At 39.1% G+C, this 15,699-nt stretch overlaps 1 long non-coding RNA gene across 1 annotated transcript; it reads left to right on the plus strand.

Annotated features, from left to right (window-relative positions):
* Positions 1-2,495: 2,495 nt before the first annotated feature.
* Positions 2,496-4,900, plus strand: LOC136287633 (uncharacterized). The gene is made up of 2 exons (XR_010720222.1): positions 2,496-2,710; positions 4,694-4,900. It is a non-coding gene; the product is annotated as an uncharacterized lncRNA (long non-coding RNA).
* The last annotated feature ends 10,799 nt before the right edge of the window (positions 4,901-15,699 follow it).

Genomic DNA, 15,699 nt, shown 5'->3' on the forward strand with positions numbered 1-15,699 from the left:
CTCATAAGAACCTCCTTTCCCAGGGATGTTGTCATCTGTCATATGGTTTAGCATGTGTGGATGCAATACTGGAGATTTTGGTATTAGTATTATGTATAACCATCCTCATAGCAAATCTGTGCAGAGTTTTGAAATAAAAGAAATACATTCTAATACGCAACAGAGTAAGCAAGTGGTTAAGTTGTGCGGTTTCATGCAGATTCTTTCAAATGTTTCTTTAGGGTGATTTTTAATGCTATGGGGCCTGTATTTCCTTTGCTTCTCATTTCTGGTTGATGCTGGTATGGTTTCAGCTGCTGCTTGAGGCAGAATATAGATCTGTAGGTCTTTGCCCTCTTTAGGTCAAAGCTGCAGCTTTGCTCTCCATTTCTGTTGAATAAAACACTTTAAGAGGCCCGTTGTTCAGAGAAAGAGTGCACAGCCAAAAAGAGCTACAGTGTAGGCTAGTTTTTAAAATTGTTATTATTGTTTGTTTGTTTAATTGCTTTGCTTTTCTTTTTCAAGTGCAGCTTTTCGTCATGTGCCTAATCTGTGTCCTCATGCTGCACCTTGTGAGCTGATAACTTCCCCCTGCAGCAGTTCCCCTCCCACACACCTTTGCACTCCAGCTCCTCCATTGCTCCATCTGGCAGTGTTCCCTGTAATAAAAATAGATAACTATCTAACACAAAGGAGAGGGGAATATTATGTTTAAGTGAAGGTGAGTTATTGAATATATCGTGGTGTCGTGAACTTTCAGTCTCTGATCCTGGATTTTTGGAGCATATGGGAAAAGCAGCATAGCAACATAGCTGCTACTCCTAATTATATATTATAAATGTCAAGCTTGTTCAAAATTCAAGGATTACACACTGCCAGAAGAAACTCTCTCATCTGTAGACTGAAGCTTTTTGGCAACAGGGTCTGAAGGAAAAGCACTGTGATCTCACCGGCCTATTTCTCAAACAGCAGGGACATGAACAGAAAAAAGCATTTTTACAACATCTCTGCCAAGGGACAAGATAATTTTTTGCTTTCAGCTCAGAAAAACTTCCAAGATACACAATATTTCAACTACATTCAAATTTAAATGTTAAGTTTATAAAAGTTAACAAATACTGAGTGGATGTTTAAGCATTAAAAATGTTATAAAGCACATCCAGATTCACAACAAGCTGGGATTTTGGTTGCTGTAATGTATTAAAAAAAGACATAAACTCTCTGAGTATTTATCAAATAGTTATAAATTACTGTTGGAAAGATCTAGTAAGTATTATTCTTTTAATTTTACTATCATTCCTAAACAAACAACAATATACAATACCTATAGTAAAAAGCTATCCGAGGATCTTATTAGACACAAACTACTGTATTAGAAGGGATATAGTCTCACCTCTACTGCACAGCAAGGAATTGAAAGTGATGTCTATGCCAGTTATTTGGTAAATATTTGGCAAAGCTGATCACCTGTTAAGGGAGGTCTGGGAGAACTTCAGAACTGCTTCTTGTAGAATAGATAATAAATGAAAAGACAGGTAAGTGCTTGTGTTGATCCATATTGATTCTGAACAGCTTTTAAGCTATTCATAATCAGCTCAGTAATTTCCAAAGTGACTGTTTTATAGTGACACATCATATGGATGCACTAAGAAACCGGTTCTTTTTTTTTTTTAATACTTCACATCAGAGCTTTATAAGATATTTTAGAAGACTATTTCATGCAGTTGTAATAAAAAAAATTACCTACAAAACCAGAAAACCCTCCAGAGTTTTAGGGGACTTATATTTAATGAAAATATTTTTCATTAAATATAAATGGTTAAGGAAATTCCTACAGGACCTTTTTAATTTATTACCTAATATGGCTTGATTTAAAACCAGCAAAGCAAATAAGTCAAATTTCTGAATTGACCAAGTGACAGAGAGCACACATATGATGTATTTAGAATTGGCAAAGGCTCATCTTGATGAAGAGTGCTGTAAGTACTTTTGATACAAAAATCAGCACAGGAAGTGAAAAATCATTACTAGCAGAACAAGAACAATAAAACATTAATGCTCTGTCTAAAGATTGATGGATAGTTGAGAAGCTGATTTGCAAAAGTCAGTGGCACCACAGGGCATGAGTTTATAAAGAGTATGAAAGAGGCAGAGTAAAAAATGAGATCATACTTTAATTTACAGAAATGAAAAATAAACATTTCAATACTTGTGGGGTTTTAATGAAATTTTAGTTTCAGGGTAATTGTGTGCGAAAAAAATCCCAAGATTTTGATCACTTGAAAACCAGCCTTCCCCCCCTGATTTGTCTGAGGAGTTGAAGACACTTAATAATGGGTGGAGATACTGATGATAATTTAAATATATGTCTGCTGGATTTGACTGGGATGGAGTTAATTTTGTTACTGGAACTGTACTTTGGATTTGTGCCAAAACCAGCATTGATAACACAGGGATGTTATCATTACTCACAGAGCCAAGGCCTTTTCTGCTTGTGAAATCAATGAGGAGCTTGGAGGGCACACGGAGATGGGAGTGGATACAGCCAGGAGAGCTGACCCCAGCTGATCCAAGGGATATTCCACACCACAAGACATCATGCACAGCATATAAAGCTGGGGGAAGAAGAAGGAAAGGGGGGTGTTTAAGAAATGGCATTTTGTCTTCCCACTGTACTGATGGAGCCCTGTTTTCCTGGAGATGGCTGAACAGCTGCCTGCCCTGCAAAGTGGTGAATTAATGAATTCCTCTTTTTGCTTTGCTTGCACGTGGGGCTTTTCCTTTACCTATTAAACTGTCTTTAGCTCTTTTACCTATTAAACTGTCTTTATCTCAACCTGTAATTTTCTCACTTTTCCAATTCTCTTCCCCATTCCACCGGGAGGAAGTGAGCAAGGAACTGAGTGGTGCTTAATTGCCCACTGGGGTTAAACCATGACAATAAGGAAATGGATAGAAAATCCATGCATTTCCTGGCAACCCATTTTTTCCTACATGATTTGTCATTTTCATATCCTAATGTGTATAAGGTGTACTACCTCACAGGAAAAAATTCCAGAGTGGAAGGAGCTAAGAGGAAAATTAGGGCCCCAGATTTGGAAATTGTTGGTTGTTATGGTCATGCCTTCACATCAATTTCTACACAGGCACCCTATAAATTTTGCTACCTCACTGAGGGTCTTGACCACCCATGTGTTACACAAACTGGCAATAGCTTTATCTGTTCAGGAAAGATGAAAAGGCCCAACAATTCCAGTGAAAAAAAGTCTGCTAAAAGTGAGTGATCAGTTGACTGGACCTTCATGGTCTCAGAAACAGCCATCATATGTTTGACACTAATTGTATATGACATCCAAGCTGAAAATTCAGAGTAGAAAGCCCAAGGATCTCAGAGGCATAAAGTATCTTCTATTTTGAGAGATGAGTCACCCAGATAAGAAAGTACAGAGATGCTGGAGACTACATGTATTTCTGTGTACTGATTCCACTGTTGATCTAGAATAGGAAACTTTCTTGATAAAAGTTCACGTACAAAATTATACCCTTAGAAGCTGCCAAACTGACAGTCTTCATACCACTGGCAGAGGTGACATGCATTTCTTATTCTATCTAGCCAATATGCCTATATTTAACTGTTCTAAAAGCACTGAAATACAGTGTAAGAAAGATATTTTATCCTCTTGCTCATTTATGGTTTACTGCAAGATGCTGAGCTTTTCTGGGAGCTGAAAGGAGTCTTTAACTCCCACTAATTTTGCTCAAAATTTGGTGTAAATAGTTCACAAGAATGCCTGCCATTCTCGGGAGACAAACTGACTCCTTCACTTCTCATATTTCATGAAATGATTCAGGATTATAAAATAACTTGATGTATCTATCAAACAGAGGCTTCCAGGCATCCAATTGCTTGGTTAAGTTCCCTCTCAGTAGGTTTATTTTGTATTTGTTAGATTGGATTTAATCAAGAAGTAGGGCTAAATCTAAAAAAAATTTTTCTGTGCCTGGTAGGGAAAAAATAAATCCCTTAGCCTTGGAAACACATCAGATTCAGAAGCCAGTCCCCTCTTTGGCCTAAGAAGGAGTAGAAGTTATCTCTCTTTTCTAAGAACATATGACAAGACTGTCTCTGCCTGTCATATGTGTAATAATTTTATTTGACTAATTCAGTTCATACTTCAATGTAATTTACAGCTCTTATTCGTGGGAGGGGTTTATGTATTTACACTGAGGGGTATTTGTTATTGTAATTTATCTCCCAAAGGTTTTTATACTTGGTATACAACAAGCTTTTACAGCTTGTGGATTGCAGGCTTCTGTTTCTAAAAAGCTCAGTATTTTAAAAATGTAAGGGCATGGTAAATGTCTGTCATGTTTATCAGACAGTAAACCAAATAAAATGAGGCTTAGGGGAGACAGAAACATGTTTTCCTAGAGAAGGAGTGCTCTTATGGACTCTAAATGGTAAAAATATAAGAAAAAAAAAGTGGATTAGTGGTGCTAGCTCTCTATAAATTAGCTTTTCCTGTGTTTGTAAACGAAACTTTGGTATAGTACTGAAAACAGCAGCCACATGGGTATAAAGTTTTCAAACCCTTTAATCAGTAGGGGAAATGTAGAAGTTGTTAATCTGGGTCAATACAGCATTCTTGTATGCTAAAAATATTAATACTTTTTTTTTTTTTTTTTTTTTTTTTTTTTTTGCTTATAAGAGCAGGTGTAAGACAGAGAGCGTTGCACTGCTGTTGTTATTGCTGATTATCTGAAGATCCAGGGGAGACAAAACTTGTAGGCAAGGCGTTCTTGGACCTCTCTTCTTGGGCCTGTACATCAGATGGACAGGAAGCAAAAATGCACAAGGGCCCAGAGTATTTCGATTATACACTGGTATCTTTCCAGATTAAATAAAACAATGTGATTTGTATATGGGATTAATAATTTCTTCTTCACAGGCTTGCTCACCAGACTTCCAATTGTAACACAATGGGGACTCATGGAACTTGCTTGATGGTTCCTCATTCATCAGCTATCACCATGCTTGGGTTCAGTTACAATTTTTACTGGGTTTTGTAAACTGCTTCCGGTTTACAAAATTAGCCAACAGAAGAGTTTAAACGCTCTTCTCATGGAAGTAGCTTAGTAAAACTGTTTTTCTGACTTATGATAATTTTTTCCTAAGAAATCACACATCTTAAATGCTTTGCTCGTCCTTCACAGCTTATCAGTTAGAATTGTAGACGCATATAGGCTTGAAAAGATTGAGCTCGACAATTAACCCAACACTGCCAACTTCACCACTAAAGGATGTCTCTAGATGCCAGATCTACCTAGCTTTTAAGTACCCCCACACATGATGACTCAACCACTCTCCTGGGCAGCCGGTTCTAGTGAATGGTTGCAGAGCAGAGATTTCTCATAATATCCAACCTAAACCTTCCCTGGCAAAACTTGAGGTCATATCCCCATGTCCTATTGCTTGTTGCTTGTGCCTTCATATCCCACCCATAGCAGTCACAGATCTCACTCAATCTTTATACCTCTTTTATTGAGGTAGGAGAGGTAGGTAAGGAAAAAAAAAAAAGAAAAAAAAAAAAGGAGAATGTAGTATAGCATCTATTCTTTTAAGGAAACGGTGCTATCTTGGTGTTACTAACAGCTTTAAGTTGCCGTTTCCTAACAGGACTGGTGGATATCATTGCAAAAAAGAAATGACGAAGGGTCTATCTCTGCTGTCATACAACTCAGCTTCCTGACCTGGTTGCTGGTTCTCTGATTGTACACACTTGTGGATACGTTAATTCACTCCCCAGCTCTCTTCTGGAGGCAACTAATTAGTTCCCTTGGGCTCTGTCTGCATTTGTAATTCAGCTCACAAGAGTGGAACAGTCGGTCAAAACAGATGGCACTGAGGATGCTCCTCTCTCTGTCACTTGTGTGATGTCAGTGTTGTGAGGGATGTCATGGGCTGCTGCCCTCCTGTGATCAGCTAGCTGGGGTTTCCTCTGTCAGGAAAGCTTGCCTCTCTGTTCTCCTGCACAGGGTTCTGCTATGGTGTGCTCTGCTCTGAAGTGCCATTAGGAACAATGGAATGCCACCACGGCCCCCGGTGTGGCTCCCAATAGAACCGTTCTGGGTCACAGGCTTGCAGCATGGACACCTGGTAGAAGCTATGCCTGGCACACCTGGCAGTTTGTGTGCATGACTCATCACATAGAATGGGGACGGAAGGAACTGAGAGAAAGACCCTATATTTAGTCTGAGGCCAGGAAATCACTACCTTGAGTTGAGACTTTGAAGAGTACGCAGAGTTTATCTGTATTGCTCTAATAAAAGATATGCTCCCTTCCTATAAACTTCTCATTGAAGAGAAGAACATCTTTTATGGGATACTGTAAAATTCATGCATCAGAGGTGAGTCTGAAGGATGATTTTTAAAATCCTATTCTCAAAGTCCCTGGGTTTTTCTGAGAACACTCAGTTTTTGCAGCCAGTCTTTTGCAAGTTTGGCAATCCTACCTGTGGAGTAATCTTATTTCCTCTTAGCTGGTTTTACTCACTTAGAAGAGGGAACTCTTTGCCCATTCAAGAAGGGCAGTATGTCTTTAAAGAGCAGTATAGGAAATCCCCTGCAGCAAGTTGTATGGCAAGATAAAGGTCCTTGGTAGTAGTTCTTGCTGAAGGAACAGCTTCTGTGTGCCTGCAATCCAGAACAGCAACTTCCACCTCCTACAAATAAGCCTCCCAAACTGAGACAATTTGTAGTCTATGATTCTGGGAGTGGAAGGAGTGTGCTGGTAAAAATATTAATATTTAAGATTGAGAGGGCTGGCTAAGAATCAACTTTGACTTAAAAAAACATTCAGTTCAACTAAAAGCTAGTAGTCTGCGATTATTTGCAGCTCCTCACTTCTGAGCTAAGCTAATACTGGCTGTGCCACTCCTATAGGCTCCACCAAGAGACATCTCTCCATATGCTCATGTTATTTACTGCCTGAGTCCTCAGAAACATGACAGTTAGCAAATGAATTACAGAGTTCATCCCTCCCAGGGATGGATACCTGGCTTTCCTAACACTGAATTGCTTTCCCTCACCTCTTTTATTTTTTTTTTTTTTTTTTGAAAGAGTGTGGTGATGCATCCTCCTCCTCACTCATCACCAGACCACATTACGATCTGGGAGTTCTTTAAACAACCTTAAGCCAGCCATTTGTGACCAACAGTACATAGACTGGGTCTCTACAAACTATTGGGAGAGAATGGGAGAACAGAGAAGTATACTCTTCCAAAACTGGTAGTTAATCAAGCTTCTGTCTGAGACGCCCTAAATTGTACCTGCATATTGCACTTTTGGGGTCCCCAGACTTTTCAGTTTAATGTCATTTTCTGAGGCAGAAAAACTTGAGTTGATTGAGACAGAGGGTCGAGGCTACACACACATTTATGCAGCACGTGCTAATAGGTGCTGCAAACACACAGCGCTTTCAGGAAGAAGCATTTTCAGAAATGATGTGGTCAGACACTCACAACCTTAACTTAATTTCTTTCCAGACAAAAGCAGGAAGAAAAAGTCTGGAAGGATCTCAGGGAAGGCACTTGCAGAGCAGATAGGGATCCTTTCAGGACCATGCTATTTTTCAAGGAGACGCTTGGATGCTACGCAAGTCCAGCATACCTGCTATGCTCTGAACGTTAGCAGTAATGAATGTCTTGCTATGAAAGCCAAAGAAAGTAGTGTCATGTAGGATAATAGTACAAAGTGTGAACCCGCCTGTCTGTGTGATTAATGAAATGAGCCCCTTCCAGAGAATGAATGAGGCAAGGAGACCCTTGCAGAGTTTGTGCTCAGTTTAGCATTGCACACAGGTACAGAAGGGCTAAGAATTCATGCCGCTGTTGATGTTACCTGGAAAATACCAATAGAATGTGATGGGTGATTGAACAGGAGATCTGATCCCCGTACCTTTTTCCATGAACTGAAATAAAAGGCAAAAGACCCACCAAGTCCAGCCATGTCAAAGTCTTTGAAGAGAAATGGGAGGGAAGAATATTAGCAGCAAACAATATGATAAAATTTTCTGTAGAAAGTATGAGTCACTCAGTTTTCAGTTAACCAATTAAATTACAAAGAATAAAATAAAATCATAATTTGTCTTGTCATCCATGAGGAGGCTGATGAGTAATTTTTGCCACTGGCTTATGTCTCAAATTACATTTATAAATTAATTGTACTCTGAAGCCAGAAGACCCAGACTCACAAACCTGCCATGACTGTTCAATATTGGCTTACCCTAAAAACTGCTCTAACTTACAAACACAGGAAAATTCTCAATCATTTTAATATGATCTTTTTTCAGTGATACTCTGGTACTTTCCCCAAAGACCTCAATGGGAATGAAGCACCTAGCTTTTTCTGGCCCTTTTAAAAAAAAGGTTTTATTTTGTTTATTGTGATAGAGACCACCAGCAAGATGAAATCAGTGAGTGGTGTCCAGTGACAATATTGATTCCCTTGTATCTGAGGCTCTCTTTCAGCATGTGGCACACATATTCTAGGGACAAAACCCATCCCAGTGTCCCCAAGGCTGAGTCACAAGCTGTCTTGCTTTACCATTCCTTGCTGAACACAAAGCACATAATTAAAATCAAAGTTCTCCATTAACCAAATCTGTGATCCTGCATCACAGGTGGAATTCTGAATTTATTAGCATGTTTCTTTGTCACAAGGTCTTGCACAACTCTTTCTATGGCTTTAAGGAGACTCTTTAGTCTTCAACTATTTTAAGATAGTCTGTCTTTCTTAAAATAAGACATATTTGGCTTCATTTTGGTATCATGTTGTCATCTGCCTCCAAAACTTCCCTAGAAGTCTGTAGAGGAAATGTGTTCTCTATGGTTCTGTTAATTTGGGTACATGCTGAAGATGGTTTCTAGAATAGCACTGTCACTTACCTGCTGGGATGGCACTGGGGCCTCCCACGCTACTGTCTGGGGCTTGGAGACTTGCATCTCTCTTAAACATCTAGCTGCACTTTTCCAGTTCTTGGAGAGGGAACATCTATTCATAGTTATGGCAGCATGACATTCTCCCATACTTACCAGTAATAATTTCTCTCTTCAATGTTATGCCTTTTGACCCTGTAGGAACCAATAGAAAAGCCTCTTTTTATGTAGATATAATTATCTGCACTGCAGTTTTTTGTCCCTCTTTCTTCATCACTTTTACCTTTTTTTAATTGCCTCCTTCACACATTATTTTCAGCCTGTGTTTTTGTTTTCCTTCTGCCCATCCTTGAATATCATGAACTGTTTCCACTGAAAATGTGGTCTCCTTTCACAAATAAGTGACAAGCACGAAGTCGAGACTGTTGTGGGTGCACTTCATTGTCTTCAGCAGTGCCCTGAAAGGGAAAACTTGCCTCACAATGACCTCAGTGATCTCTTGTGTTTGTGTCTTGAAGAAGCAGGTCTACCAAGAGAACACAGAGTTATTCTATTTATTTGGGAAGGGGCAGGGTGTGGATGGCAGAAATGGGAGAGTTTTACCTAAATAAAGAGGTGCTTTCAATTTCTTTCCTTGTTATAAATTTCTTATTTTCTTCCTCCCAGAGACTGCAGTCTTTTCCTGCCTGAAAACAAAAGCTAATTTGTGAAAGATGGGAGTAAAGGTGGCTTGGAAACCCTAACTCAACAATGGCACAAAAATTGCTTTAAGATCAGGGCAGCAGTGCTGTTGTTTCACTGATAGTTCATCATGACAATACAGGAAAATTTTGATCCAGCCTTGAAGCATACCTAGTCACTATTAAGCTATCTTTTATCTCTGTGGTAAGAAAAAGATGGGTATTTTTTTTCTTTTTCTTTTTCTTTTTCTTTTTCTTTTTCTTTTTCTTTTTCTTTTTCTTTTTTTTTTAAGAAGAGAGGGAAAAAAGTCCCTCTAGAAATCCTGCAGAAGGTGTATGTCATTTAAATGTCTTTTAAGCTTTGGTTTGAAAACTTCTGGAGCTCTACACAGTAATTACTTCCATTGAGGAAGTGCACACATTCTGCTACTCATGCTAATTACTGATAAGGAAAAGGCAGGAGGGCTCAGTGATGAAATGTTTCAGGCACCTGTCTTTCTTTTACTAAGCCAATTCCTGCAAAGCTGGCAGCAGCTAGAAAGAGTGCCTTCTGTAATCATCCCTCCTCAGTGCAATTTTAAAATTTCTTCTCCTCTTTCCGTCAAAAAATCCAAGGTAGCAGCTCATGTTGTGTCAAAATGGGCTTCACAGGCTTCATGTACTGAGCAGCAGGCAGGCAGTTCAGCAAGGGGTCACACAGATGATTAGAGGAGGGGAAAATTACCCCATTTCTTCATCTTTGCTACTCAATATGGGGGAATAAATGCTGTTATAAACATGGGGAAAGGGAAGGAGCAACAGCTTAGCTAAATCGTGGGTTTGAACCCTAAAACTCAGTTTGTCATTTTAATTCTGATCGTTAGGATTGCCAGCTCCTCTTCAGTCATGCAATACCTGGCAGCCAGACAGGGAGGAAGGGAGGAATGAATTCCAGCATGTTTCCTGCTTCCTAGATATCTCTAGCTCTTGTGATAACTCTGTAAATTTTGTAAATGGGATGGATTAAAACTTAGAGTAGAAGAATAAAAATGGAAGTCAATTTTAATTTTTTCAAAATAGGATTTTTAAATCGGTTTTGTCATGAAGATTTTTAGTATCTGAAAGTAGCAATATTGTCTGTTAAGGGTCAAACTCAAATTTTTGCAGAAGGCAACTGGTTCCATCTCAGATTATAGCCACTGTATCAGATAAAACAAAATCTTGTGTCCTTTGTTTAGGAAATGTGCTCTGAAAGAACTTCCTGCTATTGAAATTAGTTTGATTAATTAACAAAAATCTGGGCCAAATAGGATGAAATTAGACAATTTACATCTTGCTGTATGTTAAATAGACAGGCCTAAAAGTATTTTAGAATCTACACATCCTTAATATTTGCAGAGCAGTGGCCAAATGTGGAGAGTCTTGTGTAGATTTTACAAGGTTCTAGAATTCATTTAAAAAGAAGCCTAAATGTCCCCCTGGGAAAAAACCAGTAATTTATGTCCTCTTCAGCTACAGTACCAGCAGTACAAAACATTTACAGAGATTTTTATTAGAATTCAGAATTATCACTGGTGGTGCTTTGGACACTTTGAGGTAATTTTAATTTATGATTCTTGATTTTTTGCTTGGAAATGTTAGCTAGAAACAGCTCTCTTCTTGTCCATTATGACTTCCTTGGTAACTGTATCAGGGGATGAGTAGGTCACACCTTTCTAATTTGAAGTCTCTTTTGAAGAATGACAAAAATAATAAGTACTTGATAAAGAGAAACTGCTTTATTTATCACAAACGTTCAGATTTTGACCACCGTATTTAAGATCAATGTTCATGTGGATATTTAGCCCAAGTTTAATCAACTTTTTTCTCCCAAAACTGACTGACAAGTTTAAAAAACCTAAAAATGAAATTTTAAGTTTAAAAAATGAAGCATAAGACAGTGGGAATCTTTGAGAGATGTTTTGCTTTATATGAAGACTCACAGATTGTGAACCAGAATCCCTTCCATCTTGGTGATAAAAGTATTCAAATATTGCATTTTAATAAAAAATCCTGTACTGGCTGGGGTGGTGGTTTGGCTGGGGTGAGGAGGTGGAGCTGTGCATTGCCTCCCTCTCTCCCTCCCTCCCTCCTTCCTCAGATGTGGTACATACAGCTGGAAGCAAGTGTTTACCTGCAGCCTCCTGAGTCTCTCATGGACTGAAAGGAATTCCTTCAGGGTTTTGTTTGTGCATTCCTGTACAGTCTGTTCTTTCTTTTCTAACGTGCTGGTGATCCATTTTCATCTTGTGATCTACAATGACCTCCAAGTGCTTTTCAGTAGAACGTTTGCAGAGCAAGTTGTTGCCCATCTTTTTTATGCAGTGGATTTTTTTGTGCTTAAGTGTGTTCCTTGCTGTCCAATTGTCCCCACTGAAATTCCCTCTACTGTTCAGCACTTGCTACAGATTAAAAAGGTACTGAATTCTTAGCCTGACTTCTGGGACACTGGAATTCAGCCTGATTTGGGAGTGTGTGTGTTTAGATTTTCTTAAAGGAGGGAGGTGAGGGCAGAGAAGTACTCATGCCCTTGTCATCATTGGGAAAAATGAAATTACTTCAGAACAAGGCCTGAGAACTCAGGATAATAAAATGAGACTAAGAAATTGGCATTAAACACAGGATGGTGCTTGATCTGCTAATCTCTGAGTGTATAGGGAGTTATAACACTGAAATGTACTGTGAAACCTAAACATATCATGCTAGGTTAGCAGTGTAAAGAAAGGCCAGACCATGAGAGCCATATGAGAGAGAGTCATATATAACAGATGATATGTATAGAATGATTAAAGAGAAGGTAATGCAGTTTGGTCTTTAAAAGCATTGTCCAATAAATATAACTCAATCTCTCCTAAAGTAAAGGAATAAATATTAAGGAGAGTAAAAATCTGGTGTGTAATGGTAACAGACCAAGAAGCAATAAGCACCATGAGCTGATGATGGAGGAAAAATCATGTCAGATAAACTTGATTAATATTTTGCAGATTGAATTACAGATGGTTGCAGCGGAACAGATGTAATTTGTATGGCTGTCAGATCCTGCTCCTATTTTTACAGATGAAAATTGTGACTGACTGTTGACATCCATCGAGGAGATTTCGCTGACTGAACTCAGAGAACAGGGAATAACACATCCCTTGTGTTCCCTGAAGCAATATTTTCTTTGTAAATATGCATTCAGACACTGCTATGCATATTTGCACAGTGAGGTAAATTTATACACCATAGAAAGAGGATAAATGTATAGATCTGTGGTTCGGGGAAGTAGGAAATGAGCTGTGGATAATATTGTAAGCTCGTTTTGAATTGGAAACAAGATGGTCTAAATGGGAAGTTCCAAAAAGACAGTGTTTTTCCTGAGAGGACACAGTGCTCTAAAGGAACTTGTACCACATGTTTTATGGTCTGGAATGCGGTGTGAGGAGAATGTCAGGGGTGATGGAGAATGTAATGGGGTAATGGCAGGGGATTGCAAAGGCTGGAGGGAGACAAAATTTCATTCATCCTGTAGGAAGTGGTCCTTAGGAATGATCTTCCCTCAAAGTATTCACAAATTTTGAAGTGCAATAGCTGGAACACCTCAGGACAGAGCTATGGGATGAGACTGGAAAGTGCTTTCAATGTCACTTCCAACATTTGCCTGATCAGCAGCAGACACATCCTGAATCATAGTGCAATCCAAGACAATTTACTGAATGAACTTGTGCCATGCTCACAGTTCTGAAGTGTGAGTAGTTTCCTCTTTGCAGTGGGAATTAAGATCCCCAGACAATGTCGAAACTGCTGATAAAGTACCTACTCAGATTATGAAGAATAATGTGCCAAGTAGTGACAGGACAGTAATATTGCAGAAACTGATCTGATGAAAGTAGATGTATGGGTACAAAAAGAAAATTGCTTTATCTAAAAGTAGTTTTTTTTTTTAAATGCTAAGAAATACCAGGATTATTTTGATTCTGGTTTGGGTAATGCTGGATTTCAATTGCAGATTCCAGTGGAAAATGGGAGAGCTATCAGTGCTTGAATACAGGCCTTGAAGTATCATTTTGGCTTGCTGACTTCCCACGTCACTGCTGCCAGTCCTAGAAAAGCATTCTCTCTACAAAATGGAAACAGAAATGCTGATAAACTTCAAAGTTATGATCTTAGTGCAAAGGGACAGAATAAGTGGAATTTAATAGTCTACAGCTTAGGGGTAGTTTTAAGTATACTCAATGCGCAGTGTGACAAATATTGAGGAAAATGAAGCAGGACAGGAAAGCACACAGTTGTTGCCATATAGCTGGAAGGAGTTGCTTGATTGCTACGTTACTGTTTGCCCTGAGAATATTGCTAATTTGATGTTTGCACATCAAGAGGTAATATTTTGGTACAAATGCACTTAAGTGGCAGGAATCTTTCAGTCAGCTCTGTTCTACTCTAGATGTCTTTTTCTCTGTCAGGCACCTGAATTTTCACATCATAGTGATTGGAAAAGCCAAGTTTTAACACAATAACTCTTTAACTCGGAGAACTATGCAGCCTTTGTTTCACGATGCTGGATACTTAGGATAAGTACTGAGCATACAGACCTGCAGAAGTGCTGCTAGGAGGAGAAACAAACATATGCTTTGGGTGAAGGAAATGGAGGGCTAATGAGGCTTTTGTCAGATGCCTTTCCCTGCTTGTTGTGCAGCTCCCTTTTTCTAGCTTGTTGTTTAGCCTACAAGCCTCAGGGAAACAGATTGTCACAATCCAAGTCTTTACAGTGCCTTGCTGATCATGGGAGCCTCACATTACAGAGCATTTGCTTTACTGATGACTCAAGTATAGGGGGGTTTGCCTTCTGTGCAGCTTTTCCCTCCTGGTCTCCAGCACCAGCATCAGCCTAAGAAGAGAGAGGGTTAGCTTTTTCCCAGAGAACAGGGAATCCTAAACAAAAACTCCTCTGAGTTTGCAGCAGTAGCATTGTCTATCCAAGCCACAAAGGACCCTGCTTTGTCTTATCCATGTGCCATGTGGCAGTGAATGTAGAAAACCCTGCACAGAGCATTTTCAGGAACTCAGTATTTTCACCCCTGCTCAGGAAAAGCACTCACTGAACTCAGGTGGAACAAAGAGAAGGAGAATGTGCCACCTCCACTGCCTAAGTTGAGAGGCAGTGATAGATGAAGGGGACAGTGAGAATAAATAGTGGAGTTGTTTTCATGTCCAGTCCCTGCTTGCAGGACACTGGCTGATCAGTGGGTATAGGAATTTGTGCATTAATTCTGCTTCTGTTCTTCTCTAGCTCAGCTCATCCTTTTCTTCATCCCATTTGAAGGGCACCCCTAGCAAAGGTTTTGCTGCCTATTGCTGTAATCCCAAGACACTTTAGTTTAAGTCCCTTTAAATCTTGCCATCTGCCTTTTGCCCAAGAGACTAAAAGCATTTTTCAGTGCTAAAAATAGGCAGAGTAGAATTGTAAAGGGAGTTCATGTGGAGCCTGGTTCTAAGTGGCTTCTTCCAGCTGATGTAGCTGCTGAGAGTCTGACTCCCGGCTCTTCCCTGACACATTTCTCCACCACTATTATGTCTTTCATGAATGAGTCCATAAGTGTCCTTTAAAATGAACAATACGGTTTTGTCATTGTTTGGCCAGTCAGAAGATAAGAAGACGAGATGCTGTATCACAGGGAACATTCATTTTCAGGCACTTTTATTGTAAGAAACTGCCTCTTTGAGCATAGCTTCAAATAATAGCCCTTATGAAAAAAAAAAAAAAAAGAAGAAGAAGAAAAAAAAAAAGGACATCTGTTCAGGCCTTCAACTAAGTGACAGTAATATCAACTTAATGGGCAAAACTTCCAACAGGAGACTGTTAAGCTTTCCTGAATAAATTAATGTTATGCAGTTTTAATGGAGATCAGAAATAGATGAGAATTAAAGAGAATATAAAAACTAGGTGTTCTGTGGAGTTTTATTTGGGTTGATATAAAATCCTCTCTTCCAGATGATCACATAAAGGAAACTGTAGTTTTCAAGCTGCCTTTAATGCTCTATGTCAACTTAAGTCTATTGCAAAAAGAGAGCTTTTAAGTTATGACCTTAAGTGATGAATTAAAGT

Source organism: Chamaea fasciata, unplaced genomic scaffold (genome assembly GCF_029207755.1).
Source record: "Chamaea fasciata isolate MVZ Bird 193981 ecotype frontalis unplaced genomic scaffold, bChaFas1.0.hap1 SCAF_3, whole genome shotgun sequence".
Classification (NCBI taxonomy): domain Eukaryota; kingdom Metazoa; phylum Chordata; class Aves; order Passeriformes; family Sylviidae; genus Chamaea; species Chamaea fasciata.